This window comes from Peromyscus leucopus, chromosome 1, assembly GCF_004664715.2.
Source record: "Peromyscus leucopus breed LL Stock chromosome 1, UCI_PerLeu_2.1, whole genome shotgun sequence".
Taxonomy (NCBI): domain Eukaryota; kingdom Metazoa; phylum Chordata; class Mammalia; order Rodentia; family Cricetidae; genus Peromyscus; species Peromyscus leucopus.
Window position 1 is genome coordinate 112410637 of NC_051063.1, and position 18416 is coordinate 112429052.

General features: G+C 43.8%; 1 pseudogene; it reads right to left on the reverse strand.

The window, feature by feature from the left end:
• Window positions 1-17201: 17201 nt before the first annotated feature.
• Window positions 17202-17911, reverse strand: LOC114695921 (annotated as a pseudogene).
• Between the last annotated feature and the right edge of the window lie 505 nt (window positions 17912-18416).

Here is an 18416-nt window from a genome sequence, read left to right on the forward strand (position 1 = left end):
TGTCTAGTCCATTAACATTTGACAGATTCAGACAAAAACCTCCATTATTTAGCCTATTTTGGTGAGTCTAAAACATACCTAATTCACTTTCTACTTGTTTTTATCTTATCATGTGGGACCACTATTTCATGGCTTTGCTTCAAATTTGCTTTCTGAGAACTATCTTTTTTTTATTAGACTTGACAGCTACTTACAAAAATGCCTACATGTTTTATAGATCCAGATAAAACAAATATGACTAAATATTAACAGTTCTCAATGTTTTCTTATATCTGGTAGGCAAACAGATGTTCATTTTACTATTTGGGGCATAAAATCTTTTTAGATAAGAATTAAAAAAATTAAACTGTTAGGCAAATAATTGGTTTGCTACATTGTGGCCTTGGATTGGGTGGACAGTAATAGTCCATGGAACTTTTGCGCTGTGTTTTTTCAAGGATATGTCTAATAACTTTTTTATTTTAAGAACTTGAGTTATATCTTACAATTTTGGAACCTCCATCTTGTTTTAGGAAGAGGGATGAAGATAGCACATTAGATATGGCTTCTGCCCTCAGGAGAGTATTTCAGTCTATTTTGAGTGATAATTAGGTGAGGAAGTCATTTGAATACAGGGGACAAGCACACAAACTATACTGTTGGAGCATATGGAGAAGGCTGTTGATTGGAAGAGCTCTTCCCTGTTCTGGGATCCTTGTCATAGACATGCTGGGTGACTGGAGGACAGATGCTTGATCATCATTATTCATGACAGTGTGAGAACCTTTTCTTTTTCCCCCTATCAAAGGTAGCTAGTATGGCAAGAACTCCTATTTCCTGAACTTCCACCCTCCCCTTTGAGATCATCAAGCCAGATTGTGAAGTAGATCTTCTCTCCGCCAGATGAGATGCAGTCACCTCCGTCAGGGATAAAGGGCAAAGGACATTGTGGCCGTGGGTGCTTGCTGGCTTGCTTTTGCTTTGTCTGCTGTTCCTCTGTGCCACAGTGAAATGGCTTTCTGTTTGTGTTTAACAATAGCAATTGAAAATTACTATGTGAGCCTCTGAAATATGTGAGCCTGAATTAGTTGGGGCATCAACTTAAAAGTGAGAACATACGCCTTTAACTAATATCCTTCTCCAAACACAAAGCAAAAAAAAAAAATCCCTAATGGCAAGCTTGCCTCTTCTGTAACATCAATCTAATGATTTATTATGGGATATAAGTTGTTACAGAGATACAAGATGGGTCTGAGATGAAAATATTTTAATATAGGCAGTGTGAAACACATGCAATTTTAAAATTCTCTGTAAACGGCCTAAAATGGTATTCTTTCTCAAGGTGACCGTGACTGCTGGTTTTTTAGAGCAAAATAAAATTCCTAACCACCAGCTAACAATTATGGAAACAGGCATAGAGGTGGGTAGGGAAAAATAATGTCGCTTTGTAAATTTTTTTTATTTTTCAACTCTTCTTTAAATGATTCTGGTGCCATAGTTAAGCAAGTTTCTTACAAGTTTTTTTTTTTTAATCAGTATTTTAAAATGAAGGATTTTTTTTATAAAAAATATTTTGTTATCATTTAAGAAATCCATTTTCTTAATTGATTAAAAATCAGAAAAGAAAAAGAAAAAAGAGAAAGCAAGGAGATTCTTAAAGGTGTTGAGAAAGCCATAGAGGTCCAGTTAGCTGCATAAATGCTCTTCCTTGAAAGAGGCATGGACAAGGTCAAGAAGATGGATAAGATACAGCAGCTTGGGAGGAGCTACAGAGAAGAACAGGAAATGTCAGAGGTCAGCAGCAGCGTGCAAAGTAGCTTAATGTGGAATTGCTTGAAGAGAGCTGTGTACATTGACAGAAGCTCTTTCCATAAAAATTAGAGTTTGGAAAAAAGAGGAAAGAAAAAAGGGAAGGTGAGTTTTCCTACGTGAGAAAGACCATCTAATGGGGAATGTTGCGCTCATCTTGCCTAGACGTAGCCAGTTCATCTATTTTTTGTTGCTATGCCTCTGGTTGGATCAGAAACCTGCACAGCAATGTTCAGATGACATATCCATTACTTAGGAAAGAAAACTGCCCTTGAAGCAGCCGCAGTGGCTCCCTCTGCATCCATCATTCTTTAGCAATTGTTCAAGGTCAACAAGCAAATGATTCACTGGGGCTAATTTTGGAAAGAGTGCACAAGGTGCTATGATGGTTGTCCTTGCCCCACAGGGGACCTCTAACTCAGCCAGATGCTCATGTAGAATGTTTGGCTGTTTATTAAGAGATTATGAGAATTTGGAATGTTTCCAGATGGGGTCATAGATGTTCATAGGAATATCAAGCATTAAGCTGGCTATCAGGTGTCCTGCTAGTTGGTTTTCAGAATTGTACTATTTTACATGGGTCTTGACCACTCCATCTTGTACAGATACATAGAACAATAGCAATGTCTAAAGGTTCTGTCATCTTTAAAACCTGATAAGGCCAGTTGGCTGCAGTATTTTAGAGGCCATACCAAATAGAAACAGACATCTCAGCTTGGCCCTTTGCATATTACCTAGGTATGTGCCCAAAGGTGAGTCATGGATACCTCTATGCCCACCAAGGATATCTGTTCACTAAGGGTGGGATCAGGTCCTATGAACCATGCAAACATCCCCTCGCTCAGAATCTACACTGGTCAAACATTCTGGTTACGATTCAGATTTTATATGGGGTCCTGAAGGTGAGCTAACTAGCTTATCTTATCCTCCAGCTAGCCATGCTTTCAATGTCTTTTAAAAACCGAGATTAAAATACACATAGTATAGAACTTGCCTCTTTAAAGGGCACAGAACATTACTAAAAGACACGCTAAAACACAGGGCATTCTCATCATTCCCCCAAAGAAGCCTGGGATTGTTAGAGGTTTCTCCAAACTGTCCCTTGTCCCCCCATCCCTGGACCCTACTCATTTTACTTTCTGTCTATGAATTTACCTAGCCTGAACATTTCACACAAGTGGAATGGAATGTGGTACTTGGAATGTGTCTTGCTACTTTTGATTATTCTGAAGTTTCAAATTTTATTCACATTGGAGCAGATTATTGGTATTTCATCCACATGATGGAATATTATTAGGTGATCAATCTCATTTTAATTTATTTAATTTAGTTAATTTAAGTTATTTCCTCAGTTGATGGACATTTAGAGTATTTCTACTTTTGACAGTTACAAATAATGATAGTGCAATCATTTGTGTCCACGTGTTCTCAGTTCTTTCAGGAATATATCTCTCAGTAATTCCTGGGTTATATAGTAATGCTGTAATTTAGTTTCCAATCAATAAGTTTGCAGTGTCATTATTTTTGGTCTTTTATGAAGTTATTTGTGTAAATGCATCCCACAGAGATGGGGCTGTCTGGTGAATTGACAGAATTAAGCTCCAAGCCTTTAAGAAAGATGAAATTTGGGGCCCCACATTGGGGTGCCTCTGTGAAGATCTCTTCGGCACTGTCCTTGATTTCTGAAAACTTTCACAGGCACATTAAAAATGATCATATTGCCTGCAAATTGCCCTTCATAGAGAGAGAGAGAGAAAAAAAAAAGCTTGACAATAACAATACTTGTTCCCATGGAAATACAGCAGCCAGATTTAGCTTTGTGCAGAGATAGGCCCCGGAGCGTGTGTCTAAGATTCCTCCAGATGTTTGCTTTTACCACCTCACAGAAGCAGATGTGACCTAGAACACAGTGCTGTCAGTTCTGCACAGGGTAGAGTCACCTGCTTTCCTGTTGTCCCTTCCTTAACCTTCTGAGCACCCGCTGCTTATTCAGCCTCCCCACTGTCTGTGTCCCCTGGCGCTCCAGGGGACAGGGTTAGGGCCATGGGAACACAGTGGGCCGTGACTAAGGGAGGACCTCATGGGGCATCCTGGAGCATCTGAGAGCAATACAGGATGCAGATGACCTTTAATGATTAAAAAACAAAAAACAAAAAAAGCATGTAGCTGTGGCTGCTGGAGAACTGCTCACTCTCTTGGGTACAGTGTACTGATTTTCTAAATTTAAAATGAAAACAGAAATACAGAAAGGACCAAGTGAACCCAAAAGGCCATCCAGCTCCAGATATGAACATGGCTGACATTCCAGATGCGTGTTCTCCCTTCCAAGCAAAGAAGATCATTCTGTAACACTGTGCAATTTACATCCCGCTTCTTTTCTTGTTTGCAGTTCTGTACCCTATTCAGTATTCTTCAAAAACCTCAGTCTAAATAGCTGGATATGCAGTTTTGTGCTGGCAGTTTTACAGGGCTACTTTCTGAAGACCTTGTAGGTTTCAGAATGAAATTCCAACTTCTTTGTCCTCAGAGACAAAGCCTGCTTACTGTAACACGAATTGTTAGAAGGTCTTATTAATAAAAACAAACCTGGAGCCAGGTACTGGGGTCAAAGCTGGGAGATCAGAGAAGCAGAACAGGCCACAGTCACCTCCCCTCGCCAGTTCCTCAGCTGATCCTGTTTCCTCAGACTGGAAGCCTCTGAGTCCTCATCCAAATGGATCTCAGCTGAATTGCTGCTCAAAAGCCTAAAAGCTTAACCAGGCTCTAGTTCCTGGACCTCACGCCTTTATATACCTTTCTGCTTCCTGCCATTACTTCACCATGCCTGGCTATTTCCAGTGTGGCCTTGAACTCACAGAGATCCACATGGATCTCTGCCCTTGGAATGCTAAGATTAAAGGTGTGTGTGTGCCACAATTTTCTGGTCTCTCTATCTAGTGGCTGTTCTGTTCTCTGACCCCAGATAAGTTTATTAGGATGCACAATATGTTAGGGAACACAATATCACCACAGCTTACTAGGTCTAATGCAATGGGCTCAGTATGTGGGGAGGAAGTTTTCACTAAAGGTATCGTTTGCTTGGTTTTGATGTGGTAGCCTCACCTAGGCAGCAGCTGCCATTTTTTTTTTTGTAACAATTTTGCCAATCTATGAGCACAGGACATTCTTCTATCTCCTACTGTCTTCTTCAAATTCTTTCCTCAATGTTGTAAAGTTTCATTGCAATTTTCTTCTTCTGTATGCTTATCCCTAGGCATTTTATTTTATTTTATTTTTTGAAACTACTGTGAATGAGCTACTCCTTTCTCTATTTCTTTCCTAACATGATCATTATTGGCAAAGAGAAAAGCTAATGATTTTTGTATGTTGATTTTATATTTAACAGTTTGAATTAAGAATGGCTGCCCTTGGATCCGTGCACCTGCTGCAGCTGTGGTCTGTGTTGATGTCTGTGGCTTCTTGTACTGTGGCTCCTTTTATTTTAGTGAGAATACAGCTGCACAGATGCAGAGCTGGCCCTGCCCCTCACTGCCTGCAGTGCTAGGGAAAACTGGCTCTGTTCTTCACCAATTGCAACACTCTGGGGAGCGGGCCTGCACTTCCCCAGGGCAGCACAGTAGAGTTGTCCCTACTGGCCAGGGTGCAGGTGAGCTGGCCCTGAACACTGGACAGTGGAAGAGCTAGCTCCACAGTCTGTCATGCAGTGGTGAGGGCGAGGGAGAGATACCCCTCTTGTCCCTTGTCCCTTGCCCCTCGCCACATAATGCAGGTGGGAAAAGTTGGCCATCAGGGTGGGAGGGCTGATCTCGCCCCTCACTGGTGGAGACTGGGCCCCGAGGCCTCCCCTCGATGGATGGGAGAGCTGGCCCTGAGGTCATGCCAGTGGAAGAATTGGCACTGCCCCGCCCCCACCAGCAGCACTTGAGAAAGCAGGCCCTGTACCTCACCTGGGCAGCACAGTAGAGCTAACCCTGTTGATGGGGATGCAGTTGATTGGGCCTGGAGGGCATGAGAACAAGAGAGCTGCTCCCTCCCCTTCCTCTGGGGCATGAGAATGGAATTGCTGGCCCTGCCCCTCACCAAGTGCAGCAATCCAGGGAGAGCACCATGCACCTCAGCTGAGCAAAAAAGTAGAGCTGGCCCTGGTGGTGTGAGTGCTGGTGAGCGGACCTGAGGGTGGGAGAGCAGGAGAACTGGCCAGGTCCTTGCTGTCTGCTGCATTGGGTGCGTTAGGTGCGTTAGGCGGGCCAGTGCTGGAGAGCTCACCCGTTGGTGATGATGGGGGAAAGCAGGCAGAAGCAGGACTCTGAGGTAGCACACCCCGACACCCACCTCATCTGTGAACTGCTGGAGCATATAGATGGGTGGGACCTGCAGATCCAAAGCTGCAGGATCTCCATGATACAAGGCAGCAAGAAGATACCCAAGAGGAGTCCCAGTGAGGGCCCAGTATCAGGGGTACATCAGAAGCCAGAGGCCTCAAACCAGACCAATGACATATTGCAATGAACATTTACAAGTAAAGATGGATGGACTAAAGGGTAAACTGTGTGACTCACTGGGCCACATGAGAGCTTCCACGCAGATTTTTTTGTTTTTTTGTTTTGTTTGTTTGTTTACTTTTGTTTTAATTTTGTTTTGGAGTGAGGTTGCAAGGGCAGAGGTCAGAAGCAAGGGGACAGGGAGATGAGTGGGACTCGTGTGCATGTTGTGAAATATACAAAGAATCAATACAAAATTTAGAGAGAGAGAGAGAGAGAGAGAGAGAGAGAGAGAGAGAGAGAGAGAGCGCCCTCATCCACTGGTTACCGTGGAACAAGGTCTGGCTGCACTGAATTTCTAGGGATGAATCAAAGATGAAAGGTTAAATTTTCTCACCTTTCCACCTTGGACAGGAATCTATCTTCTACACAAGATTCGGACATTTCTAATGGAGAATCTGAAGACAATGGAAAGTAATGCATGGTGAAAGATCTTACTACGGAAGGGATAAAGAAAATTAAATAAGGGATCAGCAAGAACCAGGAAGGTAACAGATTAGAGAAACAAAGAGAGGTTTTGAAAAGGAATCACGGGCCTTTAACTTTGTGGTGTTTGGGTAAATTAGAGTTTCCAGTTATTTTGAAATGACTTTTAGCAATATTGACTATGTTTGCTTCTTCACTATACATGCCATAAGGAGAGGCAGAGAAATCCATTAGCAACCAATGAAGAGACTCCTCACAAAGATGTAGTTTGGGGTTGGTTTCTTTGATACTGCTAGGAACCCTGAGAGAAACAAGAATGTCGTCAGGACCAGGGCATCCAATGTGTGTAGTCCCCCTTTGGTTGGATGATGAGAATTTTCTGGCGAGTGAAGTACTAGAAGATAAGACCCTTAGCTTCAGTACAGCTTGATCCATGACCTCACTTCCATGACTTTATCACAGGTGAGGCCCTTTGCTGTGCACTGACCATCAGGAAGTGTATTTACAACTCTTGAGGATACAGTAGTACTGACAGTGATAAGGCACTGAGGCTGTCTGGGCCAGGCAATGCAGGAGATGGTGACGGATGTGGGATGCAGTGACTGGTGAGGCAGAATGCACTTCTGGTTTATGTCACAAGAAAATTCAGTATATGCCCCTCTGATCTTCTGCAGCATACGAGAAACTTTCCAGAACAGGCTCACTGAAATGTTCATGATTGATGTTTTTAGTGTCACTACAGTACATGGTTTGATAGTTTCAAAAGAGAAATGGTTGATATAAAATTAGAATTTGGGGGCAAATAGAAATCTCTGGGAATCATAATTTATCTGATTTCTAGACAACAGTAGTAAGTTAAGCTGTCAAAATCCTTCAGCATAACTATATTTTGGTGTTATTAAGCAAGTCTCCCTGTCTAGTGCTGGAAACCAAATAGCTCACTAAAGTCTGTGTCTCTGTTTATTCATCATATCAAGGAGAGATAAAGGGGAATTTAGAACAGGGATATTAAATGGGGAGGGAGATGGGAGAGCAGGGTAAAGGAGGGGATGAGGGAGCAGCAACTAATGCTTCAGGCCTTTCAAAGAGCCACATGGGAACTACCACTGTAGAAGCTTCGTAAATATATACATGCATGAATTTAAATGGAGTCACCATATAATGGGGAGATAATACCCCAACTAGACATCTTATGCTACCAAATAAAACCTCCAGTGCTAGGAATGGGTTACATCTTGTTGAGTCATTGGCCAAAGGAGCCCTGTGGAACTCACCAAACATCATAAGCTATTGGTTGTTCTCCACAACCTGGTGGTTAGGCCCTATTGTTGAGGACAACACTTATTTATGTCATTGAACACAGAGAAGTTGAACTGATGACCAACTAGATGTTTCACCCTTACTGACCAGCATCCTTGAAAAGTACTGGAAAGTGCTCTGCACTCTGTCAGAGGAGAAAGGGACTTGACAGTGCTAAAGGAGCCTGCTGTGGGATGGTCTGTATGTCAAATTACTCTGATTGGTCAATAAATAAAACACTGATTGGCCAGTGGCTGGGCAGGAAGTATAGGCAGGACTAACAGAGAGGAGAAAAGAAAGAACAGGAAGGTGGAAGGAGACACTGCCAGCTGCCGCCATGACAGGAAGCATGTGAAGATGCCGGTAAGCCACAAGGCAAGGTATAGATTTATGGAAATGGGTTAATTTAAGCTATAAGAACAGTTAGCAAGAAGCCTGCCACAGTCATACAGTTTGTAAGCAATATAAGTCTCTATGTTTACTTGGTCTGGTGTGAGCAGCTGTGGGACTGGCAGGTGACAGAGATTTGTCCTGACTGTGGACAGGCAGGAAAACTCTAGCTACAGGAACCAAGAACCTGAGACTAGGTAAATCATGGGATGGAGTGAATAGCTGTTTTCACCATGCCCTGAAGCACCACCCCTAGTGAGGTAGCAAGTAACTGTTACACCTGCCATGACCTTCAAGTACATGCCCCCGGGCATGGCCGCTGGTGGGGGAACCCTTAAGACCTGGGATACATGTACTTTGGTGCTCTCTTCACTACCTCGTGGTTTTGGATGCTGGGGTGGATTATGGCGGATCTCGCCAGAGAACAGTGTTGGACCATGCCTCACCCTTCTAGTATCCTGTAACAAATTCCTCTATTTTGTTTTGTGAGTTTTTCTTTCACAAATAAATTCCTTTGCCCATTAAGCAGACTCCATGGATTGCTAGCAGTATAATCCCATTAATGAGCCTAGGAAAAAATTTATTACTATTATTTTGCTAAAGGATTTGCAATAAACTAACTCCTAATGACATGCTGTTATACCTATAGACTAGTGCCTTACTCAACCCAGAGAAGCTTCTTCTTGCAGTAGATAATTAACACAGAGACCCACAACTAGACAATTTGCAGACAGTGAGAGATTTTGGAGCACTCACTTCTAAATGGGATCTCTTCATCAAAGCTCTCCCCTCCAGGCTCAGGGATCTATTCAGAAGTGTAGGCAGAAGGGTGTAAGAGTCAGAAGTGATGGAAATAGTGTCTCCTACACACATCAGGATTGGTGCAATACAAACTCACAGAGACTGTGACAACGTGCATAGGCTCTGTATAGGGTCAAGTCACAAGGAAGGGTCCCAGCACCAAGAAGGGGAAATGCACATGGGGTCTGTGATGGCTATTCTTGGTTGTTAATTTGACTATCTGGAATATCTGGAATGAATTATAATCTAGAAATGGAGGGCACATTTGTGATCCAGATCTTGAGGCAAAAAGCCAACATGCCTTTGATCCAGATCTTGACACTGGATGACACACGCCTTTAATGCAGACCTTGAGGCTGGAAGGCACACCTTCAATCTGGGCCACCCTTTCTGCTGGAAGAACAATGGAAGAAGGGAGGCTACATTTGTTCTTTGTCTGCTTGCCATCACCTTGTCAGCACATCCATTCCTTCACTGGCATTGGAACCTACGTTGGGATTCCAGTATACACAGATGACCAACTGAGACTGAGAAGCTTCTAGATTCCTGGACTTTCCATTCACAACTAGCCATTGTTGGTCTGCTGCCTGTAAGTCATTCCAATAAATTCCCATACACACACACACACACACACACACACACACACACACACACACACAGAGGGGGGGGGGAGAGAGAGAGAGAGAGAGAGAGAGAGAGAGAGAGAGAGAGAGAGGTTCATTCCATAAATTCTGTGACTCTAGAGAACCCTGACTTAATACAGGGTTCTACCCATAACCAAGAAGTTATTTGCAATTGATATCTGCTGGCAAAGAAAATTTAGTTACCTTTTTTTCTCACTGGGTATATCAACCACAACCACACTCCAGGGCAGGTCCATTCCCAGGAGTAGTTAATGAACACAAAACAAACTCCATGTTTTTTTTTTTTTGTTGTTGTTGTTTTGTTTTGTTTCTTTTTTGTGTGTGCTTTTTTTTTTAAAAAAAAAAAACTTTTTATTGATTCTTTAACATCATGTATCCATCCTGATCCCATTTATCTCCCCATCCCTTTGTATCCGCCCTCTGCCCTTCCAACCTCTCCCCCAAATAAAATAAAATTTAAAAGAAAAACCCAAACCACAAACAAACAAACCGAACAAAAACAAACAATAACAACAAAAGAACACCCCCCCAAAAAAAACCCCAACAGCAAAAACAAAACAAAACAAAACAAAAAAATCTTAGCATAGAAGCTGTCATGTGGCTCCGTGAGTCACAGTTTACCCTTTAGTCCATGCGTCTTTACTTGAAAGTGTCCATGGCAGAGTCATTGGTATGGTTCCAGGCCTCTGGCTTCTGTTACACCATCAATACTGAGCCCTCACTGGGACTCCTCTTGGATATCCTGTTGTTGCCCTGTGTCACGGAGATCCTGCAGCTTTGGGTCTGAGGTCCCAACCCTGCACATGCTCCAGCAGTTCATAGATGAAGTCAGTGTTGGAATGGGCCAACTCATAGCCCTGATTTGGGGCCTGGTGGTAGCTGGGTTGGTCAGCTCGCCAGCTTTCCCTGATCGTCACCCGCCTGGGCAAACTCTCCAGCACTGCCCCAGCTAGCTCACCAACGCAGCCGAGAGCAGGGGAGTGGGGCCAGTTCACCTGCTCTTGTGCCCTCCAGTCTGGCTCACCCACACCCATACCACCAGGGCCAGCCCTCCTGGTTTGCCCAGGGGAGGTTCAGGTCATGCTTGCCCAATTGCTGCAGTTGGTGAGGGGCAGGGCCAGCTCTCTCGCTCTCATGGCCCCAGGCCAGCTCTCCCACCTGCCAGAAGTGGCAAGGAGTGGTGGGAGGAGGGCATCTTTCCCTTACCCATGCCACCACGTGGTATACGAGTGCTCTCCAGCTCTCACGACCTCAGGGCTGGCTCCCCTGCAGCCTGCCAGCAGGGTCAGCTCTAGTGTGCTGCCCAGGCAAGATGCAGTGCCCACTCTGCCATGTGCTGGAGCTGGTCAGGGGCAGGACCAGTTCTCCTACTCTTGTGACCCTGGGACCCGCTCTCTTGCCTGCTGCAGGCGACAAGGGGTGAGAGGTGAGGGCATCGTTCCCTCATCCATGCTGTGTGTGAGCTTTTCTGTTTCAATTTGTTTTGTTTTATTGTCTTATTGGTTTGGTTTGTTTTGATTTGATTTTTGTTGTCTACAGGTTTCTTTTGAGAGAGAGAGAGAGAAGTGGGGGTGGTGTAGGGGAGGAGGGAGAGAACATGACATTGAGTGGATAGGGAGGTAGGAGGAGCTGGGAAGAGTGGGGGAGGGTATAACATGATAAAAACATAAAGACAGATGAATACAAAGCACTGTGAACACTCAGAAAGGAAAGGGCTGTGGTAGGTGTGAGCATGCAGAGAACTTAAACAGTTTCAATTTCTTGTTTCCCGTTATTCATAAGTATAAAAATATTACAGTGAGCATATGATATGCAACTTCAGTATGAGGTTTACACAATATAATTTAAAGACTGATTTTCGTATCTCATGGAATTGTACTGCTACAACCTTACTCCATAAAGATGATTATTACTCCTGTTGTACAGGTAGGTAGTGAGTATAAAGAGATGTGGTATTTTCAGGGCACACAACCTCAGGTGCTAATGTGGAAGAGCATGGTTGGTTTGAATCTAAAGGTCCTGCTCAATATGATTCCATCAAGAATCCCAGCATGCCTTTGCATGAGAATGGACACATGTATCAAATAAACTGGACTCCAAGTAGGTAAAGGAGAAAATAGCTTATTTTATTTTTCTTAACAATTCACACATGTCAAAGCTCTTCTGGTTTGTTCAAGGCTTAGAAGAGGCCAGCCCAGTCCATTTCCAAACTCGTATCTCATCTGGGTTAAAACTGACCCTATCAGAACTTTGCTCAGTTCTTGTAACAGGACCGCAGCTAGAGTGGAGGTGGAGAACAAGGCTGTTTCTCCTTGTATTTTCCTCCTCTTGTACCTACGGCTGGCGAGGCCTCATATGCGAGGAGCGTTGGAGGGGAAAGCATGTGGCCAGTGAGCGTGTCATCAAACATGGAGTCCTTCTGTGTTGGCTGCTGCTGCTTGTGAGCGCACAGTGTGAACACAGCTGCTTCCAGGGAGCTAAGGAGCAAACTCTTATGGGGCCAGAGGAGTCTTCTTCACCTGTGTCAGCTATGACTCAACTGCAGTCCCATCTGTGGCAGGTGTGCCACACCCCCTGGCCTCCTATTTTTCCAGTGATGTGTTCCATACAGACTCCCCTATGGTATGTGCTAGCTGACCCAATGTCAAGTGCCTTCCAGTGGCTTCTTCTGCATAGTACCTGATTTGATGGTGGGCCAGGCAGAGCTCTATAGTGTCTGCCCGGTTTTGTCCTGTGAATACTGCTGCTCCTGTGGCTGATGGCATGGTACCAATAGAATTCAGTACACAGCCTGGAAGAAGTGCGCACGATAGACGTGAGGAGACCTCAAGAACATATATGGTACCACATGAGCAATGAAGAACTTTAAATTTTTAAATTCTTTTACAGTATCACACACACACACACACACACACACACACACACACGTACTGTTCTATCGAAGCCCTCCCTGAGCCATTATTGTCTTATCTGTTTCCTCCCAGACCAGATTCCTTCTTCTCAAGTCTCTTTCTTTCTGTCATGCTCTTTTGCCCTCTCTGTGACCTTCTGCATTTAATTAAAACTGCCTGCATGACCATGGGTGGGAGATTGTTTACTTGAGTGAGGGCAACATGGCCATGGCCACGCCACTAGGAAATGATCCCACCTCTTTCACCAACCTTGAGCTGCTTGTGGCTCCGCTGGGTGAGGTAGGGGTCTTATGAGTCCCTCCCCCACCCCATGGCAATGTTGCCAGGCACAGTCTTTTGCATGTCTTGTTTCTATGAGTCCATAAGTGCAATAACCATGCCATATCCAGAAGACCGGCTATTACAGCACTCCTTCCTATCTTTTAGCTCTTAGACCCTCCCCCACTCCCCACCCCTGCCTTTTTGATGTTCCCTGAGCCCTGGAACGGTAATACTGTTGTCTGATTTAAGACAGGCCAAAGCAGGAGGAGTTTACATGGAACATTCAACAGCCACTTGTTTTTAGCACTTTGAGCATTTAGGAGCCCCTGCATTAACTGTCTCCCCTGCAAACAGAAGCTTCTCCAACCAAGGTGGAGAGCTGCACTAATCTACGGATATGAATGTTTAGAGAGCAGCTTGGCATCCTGTCCATTTAGCAACACGATAGTCCGTTCTCCCGTAGGGTCTCCAATCATCTCAGCTGTGGGCTCTGGCCAGCTCTACAGTGCCAGGTCGGAACTCCTCTTGTGGAAGGCCATTGCTTACCCCGATAGCAATGGCTTCTGTTGTTAAGGTAGCATAGTATTTTACGTTGGTAACGTTAAACTTTTAGAAATGCTTGTATTTAACAAAATGGCTTTGACAACCGGAACTATAACCATCAGATTTGTCAGCTGGCTCCAACATGGTACTCAATGCTCCTGCCTTTAACTTCTTCAAATTTTCCAAGACTTACTGCAATGTGAACATGTGTTCTGGTTCCTGCTGGAACACTGATACTCTTTCCATTTTCTCATCTAAGTGTTTAAGTGTTCTGTCAACTCAGGGAGAAGGATAGGTACGTAGGACTTGGTTAAGTGGAAACTGAGGAGGGGAAAAGGAGAAAACTGGCAGACAGGCCAAAGCAGGAGGAGTTTACTTGGAATGCAGACATGGAGCGTTTAGGCTATTTATGGAGTTGATAACTAGAGAATCAGTTATGGCACAGAGTACATGATGAAAATCAGTATGGCTTAGAGTGCATGGTGAAAAACACCAGACTCTCAAACCGAATTTAATGAGAACAGGAAATACAGAGATCCTTGAATACAAACCCAAGCCACAGATGTTAGGGTTCTTCACTCCAGCAGGTGAGTCTCAGGGGAAGAAAAAGGCTTAATGCTTCTACAGAAACACAGCATTCATTTTAAAAGGTTATTTTAAAAGTCTCTGATTCTTAATTTTTTTTTTTTAATACTCTGACTGCATGTGTAACAGCGATGGACTTAACTGTTCCATACCTTGAGACACAATTTTCAAATTCTCTTTTCCTTGGATGATGCTTACCTTTCAAACATCAGCTCTGATAGAATTATTTTACATTTATTTACTGTGTGTGTGTGTGTGTGTGTGTGTGTGTGTGTATGTGTGTGTGTACAAAGGACAACTTGCAGGAGTAGGTTCTTTCTCTCCTTCCAGCACATGAGTCTCAGGGACTGAATTTACGTTGTTAGGCTTGGTGACAATTACCTTTACCTGCTGAGCATTTCAATGGCCCAGAGAGAAGGTTTGTAATGAATCCCAGTGGCAGACTGACCACACATTTATACCTGGAAACTGAATTGCAAGTGTATAGACTGTTCTTTCGACTGTTCTTTCACGATCCATGCACACTGGGGTCATCTCATTTGAGACACCCTACACAGCTATGGTGGAAAGGGGGACTCCATGTTGCTCCTTGTGAAAGTGACCTCTTAGTAAGTGATTTATGGAGGAAGAAGACTGTAGACTTTCCAAAATTCAAAGCTGAAAGAGTGTTTGTTCTCTGAGCCAATGTCAGTAATGGTTAAGATCACTGGTCATTTCTAGTAACAGTTTACAACATGGTGCTGCTAGTAGAATCTGAGATATGTACTTCATGCGGCTCAACAAAACCCCTGGGACACCAAAGTGCATGGAGGGAAATAGATTTATTCAAAGCTGGCCATGAAGAAGACATGAAGGGGACTGTTTCAAATCAATCTCAATCTCTCCCTCTAAGCTTTAAGGTTCAAAGATCTTCTATGGGAGAAAAAGGGGCACAGAGAGGCAGTTTTCATCATCCAGAGGTATGTTGCCTTTCTTCATCTCCAAAGGGAACCTCACAGTGCCTTTGGCTTTCCTTCAGCTGCTACCAGAGCCAAGAAGGACTTCTTGTCAGCATTAAGGATGTGGGAGGGAGGAGAGATAAGGATGAGGGAGGAGAGATAAGGATGTGGGAGGGAGGAGAGATAAGGATGAGGGAGAGATAAGGATGTGGGAGGGAGGAGAGATAAGGATGAGGGAGGGAAGATAAAGGAAGGAGAAGGCCCAGGGCTACATCCAAATGAATCCTGTTACACTATCTCAAAATATAGCAATCTGTGTGCCGAACATTTTTGCTGTTATTTTTTTTCTGAGACAGGGTTTTTCTGTGTAGCTCTGGCTGTCCTGGAACTAGCTCTGTAGACCAGGCTGACCTTGAACTTATAGAGACCCACCTGCCTCTGCCTCCCAAGTGCTGGAATTAAAGGTGTGGGCCACCATGGCAGGCTGTGTGTGCTGAACATTTTAGGGTGAAGGTATTTGGATTTGAGAAATATATGGGCGGACTGTCTGACCTTCACCTCTTTCCTGTAGCAGGGCATGAAGGTCACAGGAAGATATTGAGATGCAGATACATTTGTCTCAGCAGGCAAGTGGAGCTGAGACTGAGAAGGGCTTCTATATAAACCATAGAAGTGAGAGGGGAACCCTTCAAAGGGAAGAAGTAGAAAAGTAAATAAAATTAAGTAAATGTAATTAGGAGCTCTGAACTAAATTTTAATATTCTAAGAGACTGCAATGACCTAAACATGTTATTTGAAATCAAGGCCAAACATGAGCCCAGGAACACGCCCATTGGAAGAGACCTGATGGCCAACCATTGGACAAGAGGAAGCATGTGTTGAGGGGCAGAGCACTGGATAAGGAAGCCAGACTCAGTTCTTCTCTGTCTGACTAGACAATCTTGGGAAAGTTATTTCTCAACTGGGGCTCCCTGAGTTGATTTTTCTCTTGCTTATAAAATATAGGGATTTTCCACATTTAATAACTGGTAGAACATGAGATCTATAGTTTATGGTACTTGGTATGTATGCATATTTGTATAACAAGCTACTCAAAAAAATCTAGTGGCTTGAAATTCCAATTATTGATTGCTTTTCCAGGCTTTCTGGGCTGTTTGGCTTCAATGGTGTCATTTTATGCTGCATGTGGGGCTTGGGTTATATCGTGAATCCAAAGCGAGTTGGAAAGGAGGTGATAGGTAGAATATGCAAGAATTCTCTGTTGTGTTTGGTCTCTCCTTGAATGACTGGAACAGCAGGATCCTAGCTGGCTTTCTCTTCAGGAGGATGAGAGAGAAGAATTCAACAGAATCCTAAGGGCTAGATCTAGAGGAGGCGAAGCATGGCACTTGTCATGATATATTGTCACAGTTTCAGGGACATGTGAGCTTGGAGAACTTGAAGGGCTTTTGAATAGGAGAGTTTACCACCAAGTTGTTGAAATGCTAGTTGAATGTCAAGAAAGACAGAAAGACAAACCAACAGAAGGAAGAGAACCCAAGAGGAGGCACAGGAATCAGAGACCCACTTATTCGCACACTCAGGAATCCCACAAAAACACTAAACTGGAGGCCATAACATATATGCAGAGGACCTGGTGCAGACCTGTGCAGGCCCCGTGCATGGAGCTTCAGTCTCTGTGAGTTCATATGAGTGAGCTTTGTTCATGTTGAATTACAGGACTTCCTTCCTTCCTTCCTTCCTTCCTTCCTTCCTTCCTTCCTTCCTTCCTTCCTTCCTTTCGTTTTTAAGACAGGTTTCTCTCTGTAGCTCTGGCTATCCTGGAACTCACTCTGTAGACTATGCTGGGAATCAAACTGACAAAGTACACCTGTCTCTGCCTCCTGAGTGCTGGGATTAAAGGTGTGTGCCACCACCGCTTGACTTGGGTTTTGTTTTTCTAGTGTCCACCATCCCCTCTGGCTCTTACACTCTTTCAGTCCCCTCTTTCATGAGGTTCTCTGAGCTCTGAGGGGAGGGATTTGATGGAGACATCCCACTTAGGGCTGAGTGTTCCAAGGTCTCTCACTCTCTTCATGATGTCTGACGGTGATCTCTGTATTTGTTCCCATCTTCTGTAGGAGGAAGCTTCTTGGATGATGGCTTAACAAGCACTGATCGTATTTGTCTTTCTGGGTCTGGGTACCTCATGAGGGGCTCTCTAACAGGTCCAACACTGCGAACATGGCACTGGCAAGTTTTGTGCCAGAGGCAGCTCCCGATCCCTGCTTATTTCTCCAGGGTAATAAACCTCTTTTGTGCTGAGAACTTGGTGTCTGGGTGTTTTCTGTACTGACTCCGAGGCTCTTACACCTCACTCAGAACAAGTTTTCTTTTCTAGTTCCTTGCATTTGTCTTCAAATTTCATGATCTCTCTCTCTCTCTCTCTCTCTCTCTCTCTCTCTCTCTCTCTGTAACATTCGATGTATTGGTCTTTGCGAAGACGAGATACACGGCACTGTAAGACAACCGAGTCAATCCTCCAGTTGCTTTGTCAACATTAGCCGCTTCCTTTCCACGGTGCAGTTCTTTCTGCACAGATTTAAGAAAGGCTTTTTGAAAAGTTTGCAAGTGTTTTTCTGCATATTTACAAAAGCTTTGTTTATTCTGTTAACTTTTCCACCATTCATAATGTTTATCTTTAAGATCAGCAGTAACTAGTTGTGCCTTGTTTCGAGCCTTGAAGGTTTTTTTGGTTGGCTATGTGGAATACATTCCTGTCCTTTTCGTTTGTTCTTGGCCATTGTTAAACTCTGGGAAGTTCACAGGGCTGCTCAGGTTCCCAGAGACACCATCCACAAACTCAGGACACAGGAAATACATGATGTCATTTTTTTTAAAACAACTCAATACTGCATTTTATCTATTCCTGTATTGAGGGATGTGGTGATATTTTATTTGTGCTCTAACGTATAAAGCTTGCCTGGGGATCAGAGGACAAAGCCAGCCACTATATTAAACATAGAGGTCAGGCAGTGGGTAGCACACTGCTTTAATCCTAGCATTTGGGAGGCAGAGATCCATCCGGACTGAACAACTACTGGATACTTGGACCTTTCATTCATAGGCAGCCATTCTTGGATTATCTGGACCACAGCCTTAAGTCATTCTAATAAATCCCATATGTATGTATGTACACACACACACACACACACACACACACACACACACACTCCAGAGAACCCTGACTAATACAGATCTTGGTGCCAAGATAGTGGGTATTTCTGTGAGAGATCTGACCATGTTTTA